We start from the raw sequence: 27,304 nt of genomic DNA on the forward strand, positions 1-27,304 counted from the left end.
TTCCCACTCCTGCCCAGTCCCTTTCCCTTTAGTAACCGTTAGTCCATTCTTGGGTTCTGTGATTCTGCTGCTGTTTTGTTCCTTCAGCTTTTCTTTGTTCTTATACTCCACATATGAGTGAAATCATTTGGTACTTGTCTTTTTCTGCCTGGCTTATTTCACTGAGCGTAATACCCTCTAGCTCCATCCATGTTGTTGCAAATGGTAGGATTTGTTTTCTTCTTATGGCTGAACAATATTCCATTGTATATATGTACCACATCTTCTTTATCCATTCATCTACTGATGGACACTTAGGTTGCTTCCATTTCTTGGCTATTGTAAATAATGCTGTGATAAACATAGGGGTGCATGTCTCTTTTTCAAACTGGGCTGCTGCATTCTTAGGGTAAATTGCTAGGAATGGAATTCCTGGGTCAAATGGTATTTCTATTTGGAACTTTTTGAGGAACCTCCATACTGCTTTCCACAATGGTTGAACTAATTTGCATTCCCACCAGCAGTGTAGGAGGGTTCCCCTTTTTCCACAACCTTGCCAACATTTGTTGTTGTTTGTCTTTTGGATGGTTGCAATCCTTACTGGTGTGAGGTGATATCTCATTGTGGTTTTAATTTGTATTTCTCTGATGACTAGCGATATGGAGCATCTTTTCATGTGTCTGTTGGCCATCTGAATTTCTTCTTTGGAGAACTGTCTGTTCAGCTCCTCTGCCGATTTTTTAATTGGATTGTTCACTTTTTGTTTGTTGAGGTGTGTAAGCTCTTTATATATTTTGGACATCAACCCTTTATTGGATCTGTCATTTATGAATATATTCTCCCATACTGTAGGGTACCTTTTTGTTTTATTGATGGTGTTCTTTGCTGTACAGAAGCTTTTCAGCTTGATATAGTCCCACTTGTTCATTTTTACTCTTGTTTCCCTTGCCCAGGGAGATATGTTCATGAAGAAGTCGCTCATGTTTATGTCCAGGAGATTTTTGCCTATGTTTTTTTCTGAGCGTTTTAAGGTCTCATGACTTACATTCAGGTCTTTGATCCATTTCGAATTTACTTTTGTGTGTGGGGTTAGAAAGTGATCCAGTTTCATTCTCTTAAATGTAGCTGTCCAGTTTTGCCAGCACCATCTGTTGAAGAGACTGTCATTTTCCCATTGTATGTCCATGGTCCCTTTATCATATATTAATTGACCATATATGTTTGGGTTAATATCTGGGATCTCTATTCTGTTCCACTGGTCTGTAACTCTGTTCTTGTGCCAGTACCAAATTATCTTGATTACTGTGGCTTTGTACTAGAGCTTGAAGTTGGGGAGTGAGATCCCCCCTACTTTTTTCTTCCTTCTCAGGATTGCTTTGTCTATTCGAGGTCTTTGGTGTTTCCATATGTATTTTTGAACTATTTGTTCTAGTTCATTGAAGAATGTTGTTGGTAATTTGATAGGGATTGCATCAAATCTGTATATTGCTGTGGGCAGGATGGCCATTTTGACGATATTAATTCCTCCTAGCCAAGAGCATGGGATGAGTTTGATTTGTTAGTGTCTTCTTTAATTTCTCTTAAGACTGTCTTATAGTTTTCAGGGTATAGGTCTTTCACTCCCTTGGTAAGGTTTATTCCTAAGTATTTTATTCTTTTTGATGCAATTGTGAATGGAATTGTTTTCCTGATTTCTCTTTCTATTAGTTCATTGTTAATATATAGGGAAGCACAGATTTCTGTGTGTTAATTTTGTATCCTGCAACTTCGCTGAATTCTGATATTAGTTCTAGTAATTTTGGAGTGGTGTCTTTCGGGTTTTTTATGTACAATATCATGTCATCTGCAAATAGTGACAGATGACCAACCTGGATTCCTTTTATTTCCTTGTTTTGTCTAATTGCCGTGGCTAGGGTCTCCAGTACTATGTTGAATAACAGTGGGGAGAGTGGGCATCCCTGTCTTGTTCCTGATCTCAGAGGAAAAGCCTTCAGCTTTTCACTGTTCAGTATGATGTTGGCTGTAGGTTTATCATATATGACCTTTATTATGTTGAGGTACCTGCCCTCTATACTCATTTTGTTGAGAGTTTTTATCATGAATGGATGTTGAATTTTGTCGAATGCTTTTTCAGATTCTATAGAGATAATCATGTGGTTTTTGTCTTCTTATTGTTTATGTGGTGGATGATGTTGATGGATTTTTGGATGTTGTGCCATCCTTGCATCCCTGGGATGAATCCCACTTGGTCATAGTGTATGATCCTTTTGATGTATTTTTGAATTTGGTTTGGTAATATTTTGTTGAGTATTTTTGCATCTATGTTCATCAGCGATATTGGTCTGTAATTTTCTTTTTGGTGGGGTCTTTGCCTGGTTTTGGTATCAGGGTGATGTTGGCTTCATAGAATGAGTTTGGGATTATTTCCTCCTCTTCTATTTTTTGAAAACTTTAAGGAGAATGGGTATTATATCTTCTCTGTATATCTGATAAAATCCCAAGGTAAATCCATCTGGCCCGGGGTTTTTTTCTTGGGTAGTTTTTTGATTACCACTTCGATTTATTTGCTGGTAATTGGTTTGTTTAGATTTTGTGTTTCTTCCTTGTTCAGTCTTGAAAGGTTGTATTTTTCTAGGAAGTTGTCCATTTCTTCTAGGTTTTCCAGCTTCTTAGCATATAGGTTTTCATAGTAGTCTCTAATAATTCTTTGTATTTCTGGTGGGTCCATTGTGATGTTTCCTTTCTCGTTTCTGATTCTGTTGATGTGTGTTGATTCTCTTTTTCTCTTAATAAGTCTGGCTAGGGGCTTGTCTATTTTGTTTATTTTCTCAAAGAACCAGCTCTTGGTTTCACTGATTTTTTCTATTGTTTTATTCTTCTCAATTTTGTTTATTTGTTTGCTGATCTTTATTATGTCCCTCCTGCTGAGTTTAGGCCTCATTTGTTCTTCTTTTTCCAATTTTGATAATTGTGTTTTTAGACTATTAAATTGGGATTGTTCTTCCTTCTTTAAATATGCCTGGATTGCTATATACTTTCCTCTTAAAACTGCTTTCGCTGCATCTCACAAAAGTTGCGGCTTTGTGTTGTTGTTGTCATTTGTCTCCATATATTGCTTGATCTCTGTTTTGATTTGGTCGTTGATCCATTGATTATTTAGGAGCATGTTGTTAAGCCTCCATGTGTTTGTGAGCCTTTTTGCTTTCTTTGTACAATTTATTTCTAGTTTTATACCTTTGTGGCCTGAGATATTGGTTGGTAGAATTTCAGTCTTCTTGAATTTACTGAGGCTCTTTTCATGGCCTAGCATGTGGTCTGTTCTGGAGAATGTTTCATGTGCACTTGAGAAGAATGTGTATCCTGTTGCTTTTGGGTGTAGAGTTCTATAGATGTCTATTAGGTCCATCTGTACTAGTGTGTTGTTCAGTGCCTCTGTGTCCTTATTTATTTTCTGTCTGGTGGATCTGTCCTTTGGAGTGAATGGTGTGTTGAAGTCTCCTAAAATAAATGCATTGTATTCTATTTCCTCCTTTAGTTCTGTTAGTATTTGTTTCACATATGTTGGTTCTCCTGTATCGAGTGCATATATATTTATAATGGTTATATCCTCTTGTTGGATTGACCCCTTTATCATTATGTAGTGTCCTTCTTTATCTCTTGTTACTTTCTTTGTTTTGAAGTCTATTTTGTCTGATACTAGTACTGCTACACCTGCTTTTTTCTTGCTGTAGTTTGCATGAAATATCTTTTTCCATCGCTTGACTTTTAGTCTGTGCATGTCTTTGGGTTTGAGGTGAGTCTCTTGTAAGCAGCATATAGATGGGTCTTGTTTTTTTATCCATTCTATTACTCTATGTCTTTTGATTGGTGCATTCAGTCCATTTATATTTAGGGTGATTATCGATAGATATGTACTTATTGCCATTTCAGGCTTTAGATTTGTAGTTACCAAAGGTTCCAGGTTACTTTCCATACTATCTAAGAGTCTAACTTAACTCACTTAGTATGCTGTTACAAACACAATCTAAACGTTCTTTTCTATTTCTCCTCCTTTTTCTTCCTCCTTGTTTCTTTATATATTAGGTATCAAATTCTGTACTTTTTGTCTATCCCTCGATTGACTTCGGGGATAGTCAATTTAATTTTACATTTGCCTCACAATCAGTTGCTCCACCCTCCCTACCATGGTTTTACTACCTCTGGTGACAACTCTCAACCCTAGGCACACTTCCATCTATATCAGTCTGTCCAAAATAGACTGCACAGTTTGTGGGAGGTAAACTCTCTCAGCTTTTGCTTATCTGGAAATTGTTTAATCCCTCCTTCAAATTTAAATGATAACCTTGCTGGATAAAGTAATCTTGGTTCCAGGCCCTTCTGCTTCATGGCATTAAATACATCATGCCACTCCCTTCTGGCCTGTAAGGTTTCTGCTGAGAAGTCTGATGTTAGCCAGATGGGCTTTTCTTTGCATGTGATCTTATTTCTGTCTCTGGCTGCTTTTAACAGTGTGTCATTATCCTTGATCTTTCCCATTTTAATTACTATATGTCTTGCTGTTTTCTGCCTTGGGTCCCTTGTGTTGGTATATCTGTGGATCTCCATGGCCTGAGAGACTATCTCCTTTCCCAGACTTGAGAAGTTTTCAGCAACTACCTCCTCAAAGACACTTTCTATCCCTTTCTCTTTCTCTTCTTATTCTGGTATCCCTATAATGCAAATATTGTTCCGCTTGGATTGGTCACACAGTTCTCTCAATATTCTTCCATTTTTAGAGATCCTTTTTTCTATCTGTGCCTCAGCTTCTTTGTATCCCTCTTCTCTAGTTTCTATTTCATTTATTGTCTGCTCCACCATATCCAACCTGCTTTTAATACCCTCTATCATGCTCTTCAATAATTGGATATTTGACCTGAATTCATTCCTGAGTTCTTGGATGTCTTTCCGTACCTCCATTAGAATGTTGATGATTTTTATTTTGAACTCCCTTTCAGGAAGAGTAACAAGGTCCATATCATTTAAATCTTTCTTGGGAGTTGTATTAATAATTTTACTCTGGACATGGTTCCTTTGGCGTTTCATGTTTGTATATGGTGTCCTCTAGTGTCCGGAAACTCTATTCTGGAGCTGCTCAGCCCCTGATGCAATTTCAGGGGTCACAGGGGAGTGGTACTGGTGACTGGGGGGAATAAAGAGCTGTTTCCTGCCTCCAGCCTGCTGTGCCTGTCTCCACTGCCTGAGCCAGTGGGCTGGGCACACAGGTAGAATTTTTTTGTCCCAGAGCAGCCGGATATGGATCCCTCCTCTCCACAAGTGGCCGGAATGCCAGTCTCCCCAGGAACTGTGCCTTTATTAACTTTCCAACCCAGCAGTCATGCGAGTCTCATGAAAGCACCATGAAATGTAGGTTTGTGGTCCCAGAGCAGATCTCCGAAGCTAGGTATTCAGCAATCCCAAGCCTTCCACTTTCTCCCTGATCAGTTTCTCTTCCTCCCGCCATTGAGCTGGGGTGGGGGAAGGGCTCAGGTCCCACAGAGCCACAGCTCTGGTACATTACCCCGTTCGGTGAGGTCTGCTCTTTTCTCCAGGTGTATGCAGTTTGACGCCATCCTCTTCCCTGTTGCTCTCTCAGGATTAGTTGTGCCAACTAAATTTTGTAATTGTATCCAGTTTTAGGAGGAAGCCTCTGTCTCTCCTCTCACACTGCTATCTTTAATCCCATTATCTTCATTAGTGTTTGAAAGTGTTCATAATGGTATATTAGGGGAAAGAAGCAAAGGTGTGCAGTAAGTGAAGTAGAAATATAGAACTGCTACTGCAAATGATGGAGGCAGGATCAAAAAGCTCAGACAAGTGTGCATGCTAGGGCAGATATACCATGTAAGGCCAGAAATAATGAGCTGACCTACTGTATGGGAATGAGATGGAGAATCCTTCATTAACCAAACTGATAAGGAATATCAGAAGCTCTTTAGTGAGTTTTCTGTGGAAGAGGGCTGGTAGAGGGTAGGTGTATTCACTTTATAGAGCTGCCAAAACAAAGTACCACAAACTAAGTGTCTTAAGCAAAAGAAGTGTGTTTTTGTACATTTCTTTAGGTCCAAGATCAAGGTGTTGGCATGGTTGGTTGCTTCCAAAAGAGGTGAGGGTAGTAGCTGTTCCAAGCTCTCTCCTAGATTCTGGTAGTTTGCTGGCAATCTTGGTGTCCCTTGGTTTATCTCTGCCTTCATCTTTACATGGTGTTCTCCCTGTGCACCTGTGTCCAAATTTCCCCTTTTCATAAGGACAAGTCATATTGAATAGGAGTCCACCCTACTCCAGATTGACCTCATCTTAACTATTTACATCTGCAATGACTCTTATTTCCAAACAAGGTCACATTCTGAGGTACTGGAGGGTTAGACCTTCAGCATTAATTTTCAGGGTATGCAATTCATTCCATGATAGCAGGAGATGCTATAACATAAGGCTTCCTGATTGCAAAGGGGATGACATGATAACAATAGAACAGAGGCCAGGCAGTAATGCTTAAACTTCAGAAGCAATGTGACAGAAAACAGCAAGTTCAGAGTAGCAGCCAGAGAGACCTGACCCTCAGGATGTTATGGAAATAGACTATGGAATATAGCTTTCCCAGTGGCAAGACAGATGGGCACCTGATAAGGGTGGTGTTGGAATATAAATAACTTTTTAGAAATCAAGGATAAGTGATAAGGCTAACCCAATAAAAAGTCTCAAGTCATTATGCAGTTTCTGAACCTAAGCTACTTACCAGAATCGGCTGTTTTTCTAGGGAAAAAGCCCCTGTAATGCTAAACTAACTTCATATAGTACATTCCTCCAAGACTTCCAAAGAGGACCGCAGTGCATGACACTTACTTCATTAGAGGTACACTTGGTAAAGATGGAATAGCCAAAGATGTTTAGGATTTTTTGACACAAATTTTGAGTTGATACCCCCTGTTAGAGTGTGGGCATGTGGGGGTCAGATAAGAAAGTCCTGGCCCAGATAAGGCTCAGATTGAGTCAACAGAGACCCCCCATCTGCACTTGTCATTTCTCTCATGTCTGAATATAAAACCACTGGACATACTCCAGAGAAGCAGCAACCCCACATTGATTTTTTGGACTGGACGTTAAGAACTATTATAGTGGGGAAAGCAAGCAGTAGTTTCTGAAACTGCCGTACCTTCCCCAACAAGAGAAACTTGTAAAAAGTTTTAAAAAAATCCTACCAGGCTTGAAAAGGTTAATGCCGCCCTTAAAGACAAAATGAATGCAGGGTTGATGATCCTTATCATCCACCCTACCCTCCATTTAATTTACCAGCCTGGCGCCTACAAAAACCAGGCGGATCCTGGTGAACGATAGTTAACTACTGCAAATTCAACCAAGTAGTAGACTTAGTTGCAGCTACGATACCAGATGTGGAATGTTTTCTAAAGCAGAGTTGTATGACCTTACATACACAATATGTAGTCATTAATCTGGTAAGTGCATTCTTTTCCATCTCTCTTAGAAAGGAGGAACAGAAGCAGTTAATATTTGCATAAGATGGACAAAAGTTTATATTTCTGGTTGCTTGCTAGGGGCTATGATAGGTCTCGAGTCCTCTATAAGAAGGGATCTGGACTATTTGGATAATTCTAAGGACATTATATTGGTTCACTCTAATGATGATAATATATTTTCAGACCACATGAGCAAAATGTGATGATGTTGGAGGCCTTGGTAAAATACATTTATTCCAAAAGGTGGGAGATACATACTACAAAGATTCAGGTGCCAATCACATGAAGTGAAAAAACTAGTTGTGTTTAGTTGTCTGGGACATGCCAGACCATCCTCTCTGAAGAAAATAAATTACTGCATCTTGTACTTCTAATACTAAGAAGATGCCTGGTTTGCCTTTTCAGGTTCTAGAAGCAACATATTTCATACTTGGGAAAAATTCTTTGACTCATTTACCAAGTAATGAAGGTGGGATTTCAGTGAAAGCCAAGGCAGGAAAGGATTCTGCAGGAGGTCTAGCCTGCAATACATGCAGCACTGATCGTTGGGCCATATGACAGGAGTTACAGATATCACAGGTGTCCTTTGTGGAAACCATGCTGTGTGGAGTTCATAGTAAGTCCTAATAAGAGAATCACAATATGAGAATCACCCTATGATTTTGGAGCAAGGCCATCCAATACATGGTGAATTATACATCTTTTGGAAAACATCTCCTGTTGTGTTCCTAGGTTCTGGTAAAGAAAAAGAACCTGACTATGTGACATCAAATGACCATTTGGCCAAAGATGCCCATTATAAACTAAGTTCTATCACATCTACCAAGATATAAGAACAGACGGGTCCAGCAACAATGCACAATAAGACGGGATTGTTATGTATAGGACTGTGCAGGGCTGGAAGGCAAGCAAACTTTCTGAGCAGGTAGGTGTCCTACACTCTCCTGCCATCCATCTCTGCTGAATCAGCACCTGACCCTCAGCTCATCTCTATGGCTATGTGACTGGGAGAGTGGTGGTTGATGGGGGTGTGCCAGAATTCCTTATGACCAACTGAGAGAGGAGGAAAATGCTAAATTTGGGTTGTGGTTGAATTGACATGGTATGCTCGTACAGGAATTCCACCCAGAGGGCAGAGTTTTGGGTAGTGCACCTGGTAATGTATTGAGTGGAAAAAAAAATGGCCACAGGTAAGAATATATTTACATTCAGGGAAATGATAATGCCATGGTTGGTTTTTAGGGTCCTAGAAGAAAATAAGACTGGAAGATCACAAACAAGGAGGTCTAAAGAACAGACATGTGGATGAATCTAAAGAGTAGGCAGAAAGTCTGAAGATCTTTGTTAATACCCACTACAGACTTTTTAAAGCCCTTTACAGACTTTTTGAAGTCTATTTCAGGCCATACTTAATGGAAGGGGCAATAAACAAACAAGCAGACAGAATGACTCAGCTGGCTTTTACCATCCAGGTTGTCACTAACCACTCCAGTGCTAGCACAATGCGCTCATGAACAGGGGAACAGAGAAGGCCATCCATGGGCCTAACAGCACTGACTCACTCTTATCAATGGTGTATAGCTACTGCTGAATATCTGCTGGAGTCCAGCTCCAGTGGTGGGGTGGGGGGTGTTTCCCGAAAGGATGAGACGGAATTGGAGCACGGAGAGACAGGACACAGAGTCAGATGGAGGTGGTCTCTCGACAAAGTGCCAATGACAGCTTTATTTATACCATTTTGCACAAGGATATGATTATTTTTTATTTGTTCTTTTGATTAACAAGCATAGGCAAGCTTTTTTCTTCTCTTTCCTTCTATTCTATACATGATTAGTCAAATGTTAGACAGGTGATCTTTTTTCTGTTTCTTGATTTAACGTTTTCCTAGCAACATGTACTCTATTGTGTTTTATGTTTCTATGCAAGCCGGTTTCTAAGTAATGCATGTGACCACACAGACGTGCAGCATGTAGCAGTGACTATGGAGTCTATCAGTTCAAGGTCACTCACTGCTACACTTAGCTAGGCAGGTATCATCATCTATCTTTCTAATGCAATGGGTACATTTTATCCCCTCATAATATTTATTCTATCATAGGTAGACGCAAGATAAAGATAGAAAGCATGATTTAGTGCTGTAAGAAGGCAAATGTAGATGATCAGGTCTCTGCCCATAGACTAGGTATTAATCCAAGTTAGACAAGGGCAACAAAACATCCGTGGGTATAGAAGATTTGTCTCAAAATTGGGGGGGGGGTTTTGAGATTCTAAGCCTCACCTCTGTTGGCCCCCATTTTCTCACCTGATGGTCCCCCTGTGACTGTGCCTGTCTTAGGTTTTTCCTCTCATGAGGAATCTTACCTGTCTCTGGCTGACCAGCCATCTTCTGGGGCCATACAGGGAGATGTAAAGCTGGTAAGTGAGAGAGAAGTAACATTCTTTGAAAAGGTTAGCTCTTCACTTCTCTGCAGATTTATGCTCTGTGGCTTCTATGCCCAGCACTTGTCTTAAGGTATCTTTACCACTTGGAAGAATTATGGTACTTGGTAATTTCATGTATGAGGCACAAATTCTAGTAAAGGGCTATAATTAGGAAGGAAGAAGAAAAGCTATAGAAGTAGCAGATGGAAGAAAACATGAGAAGATTGATTAAGTATCAGATAGGGTTATTCTATTCAGTAATCTCTCATAATTCTATTTCTCTAATTTTCCTATAAAACTCTTCATCACTAATTTCACTAGCATTATAAGGAAAAGGGGGGCATTCCCACTTAGGTGGAGATGGGGTAGTCAATGTTTGACTAACTAACTGCAGGTTTTGGTATTCTATGCCAAGATCACCGTCTGGCCCCTGCATGTTCTATTCTTCAGGAGCAGTGTCCTGAGAAGCTTTTGGGAAGTTTATGTTCTCCTCCTTTCCATCCTGCTTATCAAAGGTTAGCTTAGTCTTTGGCAAAAATGCAAGCAAAAAGAAGGAGCCAAGATGGCGGTGTGAGTAGGACAGCAGAAATCTCCTCCCAAAAACATATATATTTTCAAAAATACAACAAATACAACTATTCCTAAAAGAGAGACCAGAAGATACAGGACAACAGCCAAGCTACATCTACACCTGCGAGAACCCAGCACCTTGCAAAGAGGGTAAGATACAAGCCGCGGCCCAGCAGGACCTGAGCGCCCCTCACCTCAGCTCCCAGCAGGAGGAGAGGAGTTGGAGTGGGGAGGAAGAGGGAGCCCAGGACGGCTAAATACCTAGCTGTAGCCATCCCCACTGGGAGTGCAGACACACAGCGTGCAGCATGCTGGATGTTAGGGAAATGGGACAGTAAAACCTGCGAGCGGGTCCCCGCAGTCGGCACCCCTGGGACAAAAGAAAAGCAAGTGCTCTTTGAAAGTCTTAAAAGCACAAGAGCCTCAAAGCTGGATGGAAGCATCCTGCTCCAGCAGATTGAAATCCCGGGGAACTCTGTGCCCTAAACCCCCTTGGCAGCAGTGCAGCTCGGAGGCCCCTCACAGTGATAAACAGCCTCCTGCCCATTCCTCCTCTGGCATGGCCCTGCCATAGTGGAGCAGCAGCCTGAAAGTGCCCAAGTCCACAGCAACCCCGCAGAGCTCCACAGCGGCCCAGGCAAGAATCAGAGGCCCTGTCTGTGTGCAACTGCCCAACACAAGCCTCTAGGGGTCGCTGTTCTCCCAGGAGAGGAACGCAAGGAGCAACCAGGAAGGGATTTTTTTCTGCAAGTTGACACATGTGCCATCTGCCCATCGCCATGAAAAAGCAGAAGAATTTGATTCAGACCAGAATAACACAGACATCCCCTGAGAGGGAACCCAGGGAGACATATCTAACCAATCTTCCTGAAAAAGAATTCAAAATAAAGTTCACAACCATGCTGATGGACTTGCAGAGAAATATGAAAGAGCTAAGGAGGGAGAATACAGAAATAAAACAACCTCTGGAAGGACTTAAAAGCAGAATGGATGAGATGCAAGAGGCCATTGATGGAATAGAAATCAGAGAATAGAGAACAGGAATGCAGAGAAGCTGATGCAGACAGAGATAAAAGGATCTCCAGGAATGAAAGAAAATTAAGAGAACTGTGTGACCAATCGAAATGGAACAAAATCTGCATTATAAGGGTACCAGAAGAAGAAGAGAGAAAAAGGGATTGAAAGTGTCTTTGAAGAAATAATTGCTGAAAACTTCCAAAAACTGGGGGAGGAAATACCTCTCAGACCACAGAAGCACACAGAACTCCCAACGGGAGGGAGCCAAGGAGGAAAACACCAAGACATATAATAATTAAAATGGCAAAGATCAAAGACAAGGACAGAGTATTAAAGGCAGCCAGAGAGAGAAAAAAGGTCACCTACAAAGGAAAACCCATCAGGCTATCATCAGACATCTCAACAGAAACCTTACAGGCCAGAAGAGAATGGCATGATATATTTAATGCAATGAAACAGATGGGCTTTGAACCAAGGATACTGTATCCAGCACAATTATCATTTAAATATGAAGGAGGGATTAAACAATTTCCAGACAAGCAGAAGTTGAGGGAATTTGCCTCCCACAAACCACCTCTACAGGGCATTTTAGAGGGACTGCTCTAGATGGAAGCACTCCTAAGGCTAAACAGATGTCACCAGAGAAAATAAAATCACAGCAAAGAAAGTGGAAAAATCAAATACTAAAGGCAAAAAATAAAATCAATGACCCACAAAAACAGTCAAAGGAAACAAAAAAGAGCACATATACACACACAAAAAAAACATCTAACATACAAAGAATGGAGGAGGAGGAATAAGAATGGAGAGAAATAAACAATCATCAGACTGTGTTTATAATAGCTCAATAAGTGAGTTAAGTTAGACAGTAATATAGTATAGAAGCTAACCTTGAATCTTTGGTAACCACGAATCTAAAGCTTGCAATGGCAATAAGTATATATCTTTCAATAATCACCCTAAATATAAATGGACTGAATGCACCAATCAAAAGACATAGAGTAATAGAATGGATAAAAAAGCAAAACCCATCTATCTGCTGCTAGGAGACTCACCTCAAACCCAAAGACATGCACAGACTAAAAGTCAAGGGATGGAATAAGATATTTCTTGCAAACAAAAAGGAGAAAAAAGCAGGTGTTGCAGTACTAGTATCAGACAAAATAGACTTCAAAACAAAGAAAGTAACAAGAGATAAAGAAGGACACTACATAATGATAAAGGGGTCAATCCAACAAGAGGATATAACCATTATAAATATATATGCACCCAATACAGGAGAACCAACATATGTGAAACAAATACTAACAGAACTAAAGGAGGAAATAGAATACAATGCATTTATTTTAGGAGACTTCAACACACCATTCACTCCAAAGGACAGATCCACCAGACAGAAAATAAATAAGGACACAGAGGCACTGAACAACACACTAGAACAGATGGACCTAATAGACATCTATAGAACTCTACACCCAAAAGCAACAGGATACACATTCTTCTCAAGTGCACATGAAACATTCTCCAGAACAGACCACATACTAGGCCATGAAAAGAGCCTCAGTAAATTCAAGAAGACTGAAATTCCACCAACCAACATCTCAGGCCACAAAGGTATAAAGCTAGAAATAAATTGTACAAAGAAAGCAAAAAAGGGTCACAAACACATGGAGGCTTAACAACATGATCCTAAATAATCAATGGATCAACGACCAAATCAAAACAGAGATCAAGCAATATATGGAGACAAATGACAACAACAACACAAAGCCGCAACTTTTGTGAGATGCAGCGAAAGCAGTTTTAAGAGGAAAGTATATAGCAATCCAGGCATATTTAAAGAAGGAAGAACAATCCCAATTTAATAGTCTAAAAACACAATTATCAAAATTGGAAAAAGAAGAACAAATGAGGCCTAAAGTCAGCAGAAGGAGGGACATAATAAAGATCAGAGAAAAATAAAATTGAGAAGAATAAAACAATAGAAAAAAATCAATGAAACTAAGAGCTGGTTTGCCAGAGTCCAGCTCCAGCGGGGGGGTGTGAAGCCCAAAAGAATGAGATGGAGTCGGTGCATGGAGAGACAGGCACAGAGTCAGATGGACGTGGTCTCTCGACAAAGTGCCAATGACAGCTTTATTTATACCATTTTGCACAAGGATATGATTATTTTTTATTGTTCTGATGATTAATTGGTATAGGCAAGCTTTTTTCTTCTTTCTAATCTATTCATGGTTGGTCAAGTGTTAGAAAGTTGATCGTTTTCTGTTCCTTGACTGAAAGTTCTCCTAGCAACATGTACTCTATCATGTTTTTGTTTCTATGCAACTTAGCATGTGACTGCAGGAGCATGCAGTATGTAGCAGTGACTATGGAGTCTATCAGTTCAGGGTGAAATACAGGTCACCTACTGCCACAGTTAGCTAGGATTCTTTCCCACAAAAATATTCTTAGAGGCTTTAATAAATTTATAGTCAATCTAAAATCATAAACTCCTATTTTCACCATATACCCCTTTATAGGGCACAGTAGTTAGCAAACTAAATTTCCCCTTCTTATCTATATTTCTCTTCCTTCTGGGTGGATACCAAAATGTCCCTGACATATAATACACAGGTCTCCATGACTCTACTACTTCAGGGACTAATCAAGTTCTAATATGGTGAACAATGCAAGGGCATTCATATCATAGAAACTGTTTCTGTTTTAACTACAAATCTTAAACTATAAACAAACAAGTCAAATATGTTGTATGATTATTCATTTGATTTTTATACTTTATATGTGACTCTCACATTTTCTCCTTTATGTTTCTAATAAAACATTGATGTAGTAGGTAGATGCAAGATATAAGTATAAAGCATGATTTAGTGTTGTAAAAAAGCAGGTGTAGATGGTCAGGACTGTGCCTATAGACTAGGTATTAATTCAAGCTGGATAAGGGCAACAAAACATCCACAGGTACAGACAATTTCTCTCAACACTGGGGTGGGGGTGAGGTTTTAAGCCTCACCCCTGTTGGCCCCCATTTTCTCACCTGATGGCCCCCCTGTGACTGTGCCTGTCTTAGGTTGTTCCTCCCTTGAGGAATCTTACCCGTCTCTGGCTAACCAGCCATCTTCCAGGGCTATACAGGGAGATGTAAAGCTGGTAAATGAGAGAAGTAATGTTCTTTGAAAAGGTTAGTTTTTCACTTCTTTGCAGATTTATGTCCCATGGCTTCTATGCCCAGCACTTGTCTTGAGGTATCTTTACTACTTGGAAGAATTGTGGTACTTGGTAATTTCACGTATGAGGCATGAATTCTAGTAAAGGGCTGTAATTAGGAAGGAAGAAGAAAAGTTATAGAAGTAGCAAATAGAAGAAAACATGAGAAGATGGATTAAGTGTCACACAGGGTTATTCTATTCAATGTTCCCTCATAATTCTATTTCTCTAATTTTCTTATAAAACTGTTCATCACTAATTTCACTAGCATTGTGATAAAAAAAAGGGGGGGGCATTCCCATTTAGTGGAGATGGGGCAGTCAGTGTTTGACTAACAGTAAGTTTCAGTATTTTATGCCAAGATTGCCATCTGGCCCCTGAGTATGCCATCCTTTAGGAGCACTGTCCTGAAAAGCTTCTGGGAAACTTATGTTTTCATCTTTTCCACAGTGCTCAGCAAAGGTTAGTTAACTCTTGGCAAAAGTGCAAGCAAAAGCAAAGCCAATAGTATAATGGAGGAAAATAAAATCAAGCTGGGTATTAGGGGGAGCCAGCTGCAAAAGCCCTTGATTTGGGGGGACTTCCTCCAGCCTGAGCTTTGCTACACAGCTTGAGTAGCATGGCTCCCGGCACTGGTTCTTTGAAAAAATAAACAAAATAGATATGTCCCTAGCCAGACTTATAAAAAGAAAAAGAGAATCTAAACACATCAACAGAATCAGAAATGAGAAAGGAAAAATCACAACAGACCCCACAGAAAACAAAGAATTATTAGAGAGTACTACAAAAAGTTATATGCTAACAAGCTGGAAAACCTAGAAGAAATGGATAACTTCATAGAAAAATACAACCTTCCAAGACTGACCAAGGAAGAAACAGAAAATAGAAACAGACCAAATACCAGCAAAGAAATTGAAGTGGTAATCAAAAAACTACCCAAGGAAAAACCCTGGGCCAGATGGTTTTACTGCAGAATTTTATCAGACATGCAGAGAAAACATAATACCCATTCTCCTTAAAGTTTTCCAAATAATAGAAGAGGAGGGAATACTCCCAAACTCATTCTATGAAGCCAACATCACCCTAATAACAAAACCAGGCAAAGACCCCACCAAAAAAGAAAATTACAGACCAATATCCCAGATGAACATAGATGCAAAAATACTCAACAAAATATTAGCAAAACGAATTCAAAAATATATCAAGAAGATCATACACCATGATCAAGTGGGATTCATCTCAGGGATGCAAGGATGGTACAACATCCAAAAATCCATCAACATCATCCACCACATCAACAAAAAGAAGGACAAAAATCACATGATTATATCCATAGATGCTGAAAAAGCATTCAACAAAATTAAACATACATTCATGATAAAAACTCTCAGCAAAATGGGTATAGAGGTCAAGTACCTCAACATAATAAAGACCATATATGAAAAACCCACAGCCAACATCATACTGAACAGCAAGAAGCTGAAAGCATTTCCTCTAAGATCAGGAGCAAGACAGGGATGCCCACTCTCCCAACTGTTATTCAACACAGTACTGGAGGTCCTAACCATGGCAATTAGACAAAACAAAGAAATACAAGGAATCCAGACTGGTAAAGAAGAAGTCAAACTGTCACTATTTGCAGGTGACATGATATTGTGCATAAAAAACCCTAAAGACTCCTCTCCAAAACTACTAGAACTGATATTGGAATACAGCAAAGTTGCAGGATACAAAATTAATACACAGAACTCTGGGGCTTTCCTATACACTAACAACAAACTAATAGAAGGAGAAACCAGGAAAACAATTACATTCACAATTGCATCAAAAAAAAAAAAATACCTAAGAATAAACCCAACCAAGGAGGTGAAAGACCTATACCCTGAAAACTACAAGACCTTCTTAAGAGAAATTAAAGAGGACACTAACAAATGAAAACTCGTCCCATGCTCTTGGCAAGGAAGAATTAATATCATCAAAATGGCCATCCTGCCCAAAGCAATCTACAGATTTAATGCAACCCCTATCAAATTACCAACAGCATTCTTCCACAAACTGGAACAAATAGTTCTAAAATTCATATGGAACCACCAAAGACCCTGAATAGCCAAAGCAATCCTGAGAAGAATAAAGTGGGAGGGATCTTGCTCCCCAACTTAAAGCTCTACTATAAAGCCACAGTAATCAAGACAATTTGGTACTAGCACACGAACAGACCCACAGACCAGTGGAACAGAATAGAGTCTCCAAATATTAACCCAAACATATATGGTCAAATAATATATGATAAAGGATCCATGAACATACAACGGGGAAATGACAGCCTCTTCAACAGCTGGTGTTGGCAAAACTGGACAGCTAAATGTAAGAGAATGAAACTGGATCATTGTGTAACCCCATACACAAAAGTAAATTCGAAATGGATCAAAGACCTGAATATAAGTCATGAAATCACAAAACTATCAGAAAAGAACGTAGGCAATAATCTCTTGGATATAAACATGAGTGACTTCTTCATGAGTATATCTCCCCGGGCAAGGGTAACAAAAGCAAAAATGAACAAGTGGGACTATAGCAAGCTGAAAAGCTTCTATACAGCAAAGGACACCATCAATAAAACAAAAAGGCATCATACAGTATGGTAGAATATATTCATAAATGACAGATCCAATAAAGTATTGACATCCAAAATATATAAAGAGCTCACACATATCAACAAACAAAGCAAATAATCCAATTAAAAATGGGCAGAGGAGCTGAACAGACAGTTCTCCAAAGAAGAAATTCAGATGGCCAACAGACACATCAAAAGATGCTCCACATTGCTAGTCATCAGAGAAATGCAAATTAAAACCACAATGAGATATCACCTCACACCAGTAAGGATCGCAACCATCCAAAAGACAAACAACAACAAATGATGGCAAGGTTGTGGAGAAAGGGAAACCCTCCTACACTGCCGGTGGGAATGTAAATTAGTTCAACCATTGTGGAAAGCAGTATGGAGGTTCCTCAAAATGCTCAAAATAGAAATACCATTTGACCCAGGAATTCCACTTCTAGGAATTTACCCTAAGAATGCATCAGCCCAATTTGAAAAAGACAGATACACCCCTATGTTTACCGCAGCACTATTTACAATAGCCAAGAAATGGAAGCAACCTAAGTGCCCATCAATAGATGAATGGATAAAGAAGATGTGGTACATATACACAATGGAATATTATTCAGCCATAAGAGGAAAACAAATCCTACCATTTGCAACAACATGGATGGAGCTAGAGGATATTATGCTCAGTGAAATATGCCAGGCAGAGAAAGACAAGTACCAAATGATTTCACTCATCTGTGGAGTATAAGAACAAAGAAAAAACTGAAGGAACAAAACAGCAGCAGAATCACAGAACCCAAGAATGGACTAACAGGAACCAAAGGGAAAGGGACCTGGGAGGATGGGTGGGAAGGAAGGGATAATGGGGGGTCATAAAGAGGGCATTACGATTAGCATGCATAATTTGGGGGGGCACGGGGAAGGCTGTAGAGCACAGAGAGGACAGGTAGTGATTCTACAGCATCTTACTACATTGATGGACAGTGACTTCATTTGGGTATGTGGGGGGAACTTGGTGATGGGGGAGTCTAGTAAACATAATGTTCTACATGTAATTGTAGATTAATGATACCAAAAAAAAGGGAATCAAAAGCAAAGCCAATAGTATAATGGAGAATAACAAAATCAAGATGGGTAATAGAGGGAGCCAGCTGCAAAGGCACCCGCTTTGTGGGGGTGTTCCTCCAGTCTGAGCTTTGCTACACAGCTTGAGTAGCATGGCTCCCACCAAATATCCAAATTTCTTGCAACAGAAATAAGTATCAAGTACTTGGTACGGTACCATATAATGAGGGATCAATTCCGTTTATGGCAAATTATCACATGGGACCTCTTCACCTCTGAAAGGGGAAGTGATTAATTTTGACTGTAATTACATATATTGTGAGTATGGGTTTAACTTTCTCACAGGACTCAACTACCACTATTATCCAAGAACATATAGAATTTTTTATTCACTAACATAGGATCTGTATAACTTCACATTGATTCAGAGAGATACAGTGATGAACATGTGATGACAGGATCTACTGGTTCTATCATACACTTAACCACCAAGAACCTTCTGTCCAGATAGAGCAATGGAATGACCTTCGGAAAGCACAGCCAAAGTGTCAACTTAAAGATGATATCCTGAACAATGGTGTCTCATCTTCCAGAGCAAAGCATAAATACCCTAAACCAATGATCATTAAGTAATGTTTGTTTCCTAATATGTAAACATGTACACCTAGGAATTAAGGAATAGAAGTAGAAGTGGCCCTGAATTTCTCCCCTTTTAGTGATCAATGTGGGTAAATTTGTGCTTTCTGACCCTGTCTAGAAGATTTAGTTCCTAGAAAAACACTTCTACCATGAGAAACAGGGAAATTCTCTGTCAAAGGTAGGACTGCCACAAAGATATTTTAGCTCCTTTTCGTAAGACATCAGCAAATCTTAAGAAGAGCCACCACCCCAGAAGGAGTTGATAGTCCTAGCATCAGTAGAAAGTAGGGCTACTGTTACACAATGGGGATAGCGAAGAAAAGTTTGTCACTCAGGTGATCCACCCCCTGAGTAATCTTTTGCTAAATGGGAAGCGAGGTTGCTATAGCCTGAGCGGAGCCTCAGAGATGAGAGTATGGGTCACCTACCAGGTGGACATCCAGACAATCAGAGGTAATCATCAAGGACAAGGGGAATCTACAATAGGTGGCAGAGGAAGGAGTCAATGTGTGTTCTTAATGACTTTAAGGTGTGCTTGGGTCTCTGGGAGCTATAATTCTTCCTATTCATTTACCCTTGTGAATTTTCTCAGGAAGAGAGCAGAATTCTGGGGTAGTTGTTTCTATTCCTTATTACACAAAACAGATGTGTCAAATGGTTTAAGGGTGGATTGTAATGGATGTTGTGCTACAGTACGCAAAACAAGGCACTCATTTCCCTCTGGAGAATTGGTAGCTGGAGGCTCTTGGTTGAGCCTGTGTCTGGGAATTGCCCTCAGTCTGAGTTGCAAGCAAGGTTACAACTTCTCCTACTCTGAGACACCTTATTTCAAGGCAGGGCAATTCTGAAGGACCATCCCAGCTCTTGAGCTCCTGATAAGATCAGCGGTGCCTCTCTTGTAACTGTATCACAACTACTGTATTCAACTATTCTGTCTGGTTTTGTTTCCTTAATCCCTCATAAGTGTTAGTCCCTAAGATGTATCTCAATAAAATTCTTGCATACAAATCTTAAGAGTCTTAAGTCAGCTTCCTGGGAACCCAATCTACAACAATTCTCTTCTTTTCTTTATATATACAGTTGACACTTGGACAGCATGGGGTTGGGGACATGTGTAAGTTTTGACTCTCCAAAAACTTACCTGGTAATAGCCTACTGTTGACTGAAGCCTTATCAATAACAGTCAACTAACAAATATTTTTATATATTATATGTATTATATATTGCATTTCTAATCAAGTAGGCTAGAGAAAAGAAAATGTTACTTAAAAATCATAAGGAAGAGAAAATAAATTTACAGTATTGTACTGTATTTTCTGAAAAAAAATCCTCATATACGTGGATCTGTGAAGACCAAACCGTATTGTTCAAAGGTTAACTGTACTCATTCTCTATGTGGTCTCATCCACCCTCATGCTATCTTTCAGCTTTTGAACTCTCAACTGCATATTTCTAGTCCTGACTGCTTCCCTGATTTGCAAATTCGTATCTCCAGCTTTCTTCTCAACAGTTCTTCAGGACACACTCTGAAACCAGCGCACTCTCACAGAAAAGAAAGCACTCCAGCATGTAAAGTACCACTAGTTTAATTTAGGGACTGAGTACAAGCTGACAGGAAAGCTGGGGAGCCAAATAGGAAATGATGAGGCAACCCAGAGATCAGTAATTGCAAGAAACTGTTATCGCCCTTAGAGCTGGAAGAACAAAGGCAGAGATGGAGCTTGATTCACTCAACAAAATCTGAATCATTAGGAACTTTAAGCGAGAATAATGGAAGACAATCAAAGACATTAGAGCACCAGGTGTACCCAGCTGTTGCTAGAGACAGTCCCTGCCTCCTGCCAAAACACAGAGACCATGGGAAACCCCCTGGTCATTCCTCTTGCCCTCCTGTATGCTTCCTGTGACTCCCATTAGCCAAACCTTTTCAGCAACTGAAGGGAAAAGAAGTTTGGGAAATATTCCCAGAAGGCAGCTGAAGGCAGTGAATGGATGTGAGAACAACTAGGCAAATGACTGACCCCTCACATCAAACCTGACCAAAGCCACATATTGATTATCCCTCTCCAAACTTTCTCCACCCACTAATTAAACATATTAGTTGATGGTAATTTCATCCTTGCAATTGCTCAGTTGAACTTTGTAATCATCTCTGAATTCTCTTTTCTTTCGCATCTCATATCCACACTGTCAGAAAAATCATGCTGGTTTTACCTTCAGAATTGTTTCACCTGAGGATTTCATCCCTGAGCAAATTCACTCTGGATTCAGTGAGACCAAAAAGTGGGAGTCTGAAAAATGACAACAGAATGTTCTGGGGGTAAAAGGGTTTATACCAAATTTTACTCTCATGGTGGCAGGTCCAGCTCTAGAAATCCATCTGCCTCAGGGGAAGTCTGCAGGTAGCATTGCAGTCTCTGCCTCTGGGCCTCTCTGCCATCTCGCAACCCCAGAGCACTGGGTGGAGCTCTTTATATAGAGTCAATAGTAACTCATTGTCCACATGTGTACAAGCCTGCACCTGTGAGCACTGCATGTGCACAGTGGGCAAGCAGACAAGGGTCAGGTGAGAATCTTGGCCACGTAACTTCCATTTTCCCTACAAGAACATATCTGGAATTCTTACCACCTTCAGTACTACCACTCTGTCTGAGATACCCTCTCTCCCGGCTGAGTACTGGGTTCCCTGCTTCTGTCTTTGCTAATCCTGCAGGAGGTTCTCTGCACAGCAGTCAGAGTAATCATTTCAATCAGAATGTCACTCTCTTCCCTGGAACCCCACAAAGGCACCTCGTTTCACTGAGAAGCTAAAGTCCTTGCAGTGAACCACAGCGTTTTACAGGATCTGACCCTTATTGTCTCCTAACCTTATCTCTTATACTTGCTTTCTTATTCATGCTATCTCAGCCACTAAAATGGAAAACCTCAGTTTTTTCCTTCCTACACAGGGGAAAACCCATGCTATCTCAGCCACTAAAATGGAAAACTCAGTTTTTTCCTTCCTACACAGGGGAAAACCCAGTTCTTCACCGTGTTTCTTTTCTGCGTCTCCTTTACATGCAACACTTTACTTCTGACACCTCTGGTCACCAAATGTGTGGAGGTTTTTCTCCACAACAAGCAATTGTGTGATGCCAGCTGGTATCCTGCAATTTAACTCAATTCTAGCACTATATACCTGGAGATAGCATCAGATCCCGTAGGGAAGGAAGGGCTCAGCCCACAAGACTGCCCTCCCAATCCCCACTGCAGATGCCAGTCACAAGCCCAGGTTATCACCTGTGCTTCTTATTGACTAACTATAGATCGGAAGCTCTAAAGACCCCTTCTTGGGTTTAATACATTTTTTAGAGTGGCTTATAGAACTCAGGGAAACACTTATGTTTATCAGTTTATTAAAGGGTATGATAGAGGATGCAGATGAATGGCTAGATGAAGAGATATGTCCCTAGTGGAGCAAGGTCTGGGAGGGTCTTTAGTGCAGGAACTTCTGTCCCTGTGGAGTTGGGGTGCATCATCCTCCTAGTGTGGATGTGTTTGCCCACCTGGAAGTGCTCTGAACCCACTACTATTAGGATTTTTATGAAGGCTTCCTCTCATAGGCATGATCAAGTATTAACTCCATTTCTAGCCTCTCTCCCCTCTCTGGAGAATTGGGGGTGGGGGAGCAGTGAGGCTGAAAATTCCAAGCTCTAATCATGGTCTTTCCAGTGACCAGTCCCCATCCAGGAGCCCACCCAGAATCACCTCTTTAGAACAAGAGATGCTCCTAGGGCTTTAATTACTTAGGAATTTATAAGGGTTTTAGGAGCCCTGTGTGAGAGACAGGGTCAAGAACAAAAATTAGAACAAGAGATACTCCAAGTGTTCTTATCGCTTAGGTAATTACAGGGGTTTCAGAAGCCCTGTGTCTGAACAGGGGACAGAGACCAGTATATATTTTCTATTAGCTTAGAGCCACCCTGGCTTCCTTGTTGCTTCCTCTACCAGGATAGGCACAGAGTTAACTCTTCAATCTCCTTCAGATTTTGGCTAAAATGTCATCTGCTCAATGTGACTTACATTGATTTTTCTATTTGATACTTCAGCTAGCTCCCTCACATGCCAGGACCTCTGATCTCTCTACCTCAATTTTACTTACTCTTTTATCAAAGTGTTCATCAACTTTCATTTTACTTTTATGTATTATTTTGCTTAATTTTTTGGAGGGGGGTGGTCAGTGCCCACTGGAACATTAGCTTTATGAGGTCAGTGATCTTTGCCCCCACTTCCAGACCTCATTTTTTTTTCCTCCCCGACACTTTTTTGTCATGTTTGTGTCCTAAATACCTAAAACTGCCTGGTCTACAATAGCCATTCAATTAATATTCTTGCTTATGTACAAGAGCTCCTACAAGGTAAACACCTGAAAGATGCTGGGCCAATATATATATCATTTTTAAACTTTACTATATATTTCAAAATTGCTTTTTAAGTAAGTGTACCTTTACCAACTATGTATGAGAGTTTCAATTTTTTCATAAATGTTATTGCTGAGGTGTGGATATGAAATGGTTTTAAACTGGCCTTTTCTTAATTACTAATGGTTAAGCATATTTGCTTATGTTTATTGATTATTCAAGATTCTTCCTCTATGAATTGCCTGTGCACTTCTCCATTTTTTTCTGTTTGGTTGCTGGATTTTTTTTCTTATTTATTTATAGATATTCACTGTACATTCAGAGGTGATATTTTAGCCGAGATCTAAAGAAGATAAAGAGGAACTTTAAGCGACTGTGCATATACAAATCAGTCTAACCTAATGCTGACTATATATGTTAGAAATGTCTTTTCCTTATTTTCCACTAGTTTCTGGTGTTTTTAAGTACAGTTTTAATTTTTATTAAAGTCAAATTTGTTATTTTTCCTTCAAATTTGTACATTTGTACATTTTAGAGCAAATCCTCTTTACTAGAGATCATAACGAAATTATCCTAAATTTTCTTTTAAAATGCTAAAGTTTCAGTTTTTGACTTTTAAGACTTTAATCTTATTGGAATTGATTTTTGTGCGTATGTGAGGTAGGAACCCGATCTTTATTTTTCCACTTGGCTACCCAAATACCGCGGTACTATTTGTGAAGTAGCTGCTTCTTTCCCCACTGATTTGCAATCCCACATGTGTTACATATCAGACTTCCACACATGCATGTTTCTCAGCCCTCAATTCTGTTCCATTGGTCTACTTGTCTTAACTACTATATATTTATAATAAGTCCCTGTATTAAGTAGAGCAAGTTTCTGCACTGCCGTTTACTCAAAAAATCACTTGGATCTTCTTCACTCTTTCATTATTCCGTATGAACTTTACAATCAACTAGTTACGTTCATGGGACACATTCTTGGGATTTTGACTGGCTTTGCTGTGAGTTTATATATTAATTTAGGAAGAAATGACATCTTTATGATATTAAGTTCTCCTAACCCAGACATAGTATGTGTCACCATCATCCTTGGTAATTAAAAGTTTATAATAGAATCTGTTAGGTAGAAAGACAGACATGAGCAGGTAGGGAACGGAAAGATAAGGTTCAAAGAAAAACACGCAGTTAGTGGGTCGCACTTGAAGACAACAAAGACTTTGCAGGGAGATAACTTCCTTGCCTGTTGGGACCAGGCCGAACCAGTCCCAACCTCGTCCCAATGCAGGCACAATCAAACAAAACTAAAACTGCCCAAACCACACCTCATCATAATCTCACTAAAATAAAATTGCCGGTTTTGCTTCCCCTCCCCCCTCCCCACTTTTCTGTGTGCATTTTGGGGAAAGGCCTGAACCAAGAGGAATGGATGTATAACTAGAACTATCAATCAAATGACCCCGTGTCAATCAAAGAGGCACCTCCAGGCTAGGACTTCATAAACAGACCCTCCCCTAAAAGTTCGGGTTCTTTGTCTACCTTGACTCTGACCCGCTGCTCCCTTGGAGTGTATCCAAATAAACCTTTCACTCTGCTTTGCTGTTGTGTCTCTGCCTTTCAATTCTTTCTTTCCTTGGGCACAAGCACTGCGGAGAACAAACTCCCCAGCACAGCCTCTTCATTTAAGTAATATATTTCTTTGCTCCTGTAGTTGATTCTTTTAAAAATTACATTTTCTGACTTGTGCTGGTGATTGGAAGTGCAATTGTGAATATGAATTTTTTAAAATTCCACAATTTGGCTAAACTCTTATCATAATTTGAGTGCTAAGATTATCTTGGATTTTCTGTGTAAACAATTCAGCATGCTCCTTAAAACAGTTGTGTATTTATAACCAATATTTTAATTAGGTATCACTATCAAATTACAATTTAATTTAATCTCAAATTTAAAATATACTAAAAACGTTCAGGGTAACACTCTTCCTCTCACCCTTGTTCTCCTTTTCACTCAGTTGCTAACCGTTCATTTCTTACAGGTAACCACTTACTAATTTTCTTACCTATTTTTCCAGGGTTTCTTTCTGACTGCTTAAGAAAATACAGTTTTTTTACTTACTTCTATTCGCAATGGGCAGAGATCGGCACCCTGCCTTCCTCCCTTGTTACAGCTGGAAATGTCACGTTTAAAAGCCTCTCTTAATAGCGAGGAGTGGAGGGGAGGGGATCGGCGGGGAGGTCGGAAACGACAGAGTGCCTATCGGGGAGGCGGCTAGAGAGGCCCGGAACTGGCCCGGGTGCCCCGTCATGCAGTGGTTCGCCGTTTTGGACAGTGACTGCGGTAAGGGGCGGGCGCCGGTTGGGCGCTCACATCCCGCCGCGAGTGTAGGTCTCCTTTCGTGGCTCTGCTCCTGCAGTTCCGCCTTCCCTTGCCCCCGGGTAAAGGTGTGTCACGGGTGTGGAGAGAAGCCCCTCCCTCACAGGTCCCCTGAGCCTCGGCTGCAGAGAGGGAGACACCCGGGAGAGGCCGTGGAGGACGAAAGGGCGCTCTGTTGCCCAAGGGGTTTGGGGGGCATTAGGGGACGGGTCCCTGCAGCAGACAGGTGCCCCATGTCTTTGGGTGCCTGGGTCGCTGCCACGGGGAATTTGCATACTGGGGATTCTTGGTTCACACCCACAGAGCCTTTAAAATGGGAACCGTTACATTTTTGCTTCGCATGGTGACAAGGTCAGTAACAAGGTCTGTAAATTGCTGGTAATGGAGGAGAGCCCTGACCTTGGACCAGACCTTACAGTTTGATTCCTGCCTCTGCCATTTAATATTGGCTGTGTGACTTTTGGCCAGTCCTTTAACCTCTCTCTGCTTCATCTTACTGCTCTGTAAAATAGGTATAATGGTATCACCTAACTCCTTGCATTGTTGTGAGGATTAAATGAGTTAGTATGTGTAAGGCCATTAAAATAATACCAGGTACAAAGTAAGCATTATTTAAAGATTTTCTATTATTAATGTTACTATTACCATTTAGAATTTTGGTGCCATATTGCTTCAATGAGTGGTCTTGGCTTTTCTTACAGTTTTATTAAATTTTAATGTCATTCATCAGTTCTCTCTGTGGATGGTTTCTATATTTTAGGAGGAAAAAATAAGGTATTCTAAAGAAGAGCCTATCCATAAGCAAAGACCCAGACTGGTTTGTATGGTGTGTTGAGATGCTCAAACTCCCCAGCCTTTAAGATTTGGGGATGACTTCTCCTTGGCTTTGTGGATTCACAAGGAATAAGAAAGATTTTGAACAGTGAAGGAGTGCAACCCTTAGTGTTAAGAAAAATCATGAAGAGTTGCCAGCTTTTTGAGCCTCCAAGAGAGTCCTAAATCGTAGTCTGAGCGGGAGTCATACTTGTTTCTGTATGTAACTTCTATGTTTTAACTTCTATGTTTTTATGTACAACTATAAATATTGGAAATTGAGTTCACACTAACACACTGACTTCTAATCTAACTCCAATCTAACATTACAGGGTTTATTCTAGATTTCTTTTCCATATTTGTAACTCTTCTCTGGTAATGCGAAACTTTGTTCTCATTATCTTCAATATATTTACTTATTTGATCAACACTTCTTATAATAACCAATCTCCCAATCCACTGCCTTCTCAACTGTGCTCAGTTGGGCTCAGACCGCAAGGACAGGAGGTGAAGCTTGCATGGGGAATGTGGAATAGGTGGTAGTAATTAGTTTTCTTGCTGTAGCTTCCTCCCCCTGCCTCTATGGACACCCTCTCCACTCCACTGGGTTCCAAACTCACTCTGGGCTGGGCTGTGGTCACCTCTCACCTCCCATGACCCCACCTTAATGCTTTTAGACTGTAAGTGTAGGTCACG

At 40.3% G+C, this 27,304-nt stretch overlaps 1 protein-coding gene across 3 annotated transcripts in view; it reads right to left on the bottom strand.

The window, feature by feature from the left end:
• ZSCAN31 (zinc finger and SCAN domain containing 31) overlaps nucleotides 1-25,659 on the bottom strand; it is a 38,026-nt gene extending 12,367 nt beyond the window's left edge. For 2 of the 3 annotated variants that reach the window (XM_017654698.3, XM_037025100.2), the window contains exon 1: nucleotides 25,538-25,659. The gene's annotated coding sequence lies outside the window, so the exon portion shown is untranslated. Of the gene's footprint in view, nucleotides 1-9,851; nucleotides 9,903-25,537 lie in introns of all 3 variants that reach the window. The other variant, XM_037025098.2, reaches the window with a different exon arrangement.
• Nucleotides 25,660-27,304: the final 1,645 nt, after the last annotated feature.

The sequence above is a fragment of the Manis javanica genome, chromosome 16 (genome assembly GCF_040802235.1).
Source record: "Manis javanica isolate MJ-LG chromosome 16, MJ_LKY, whole genome shotgun sequence".
NCBI classification, from domain to species: Eukaryota; Metazoa; Chordata; class Mammalia; order Pholidota; family Manidae; genus Manis; species Manis javanica.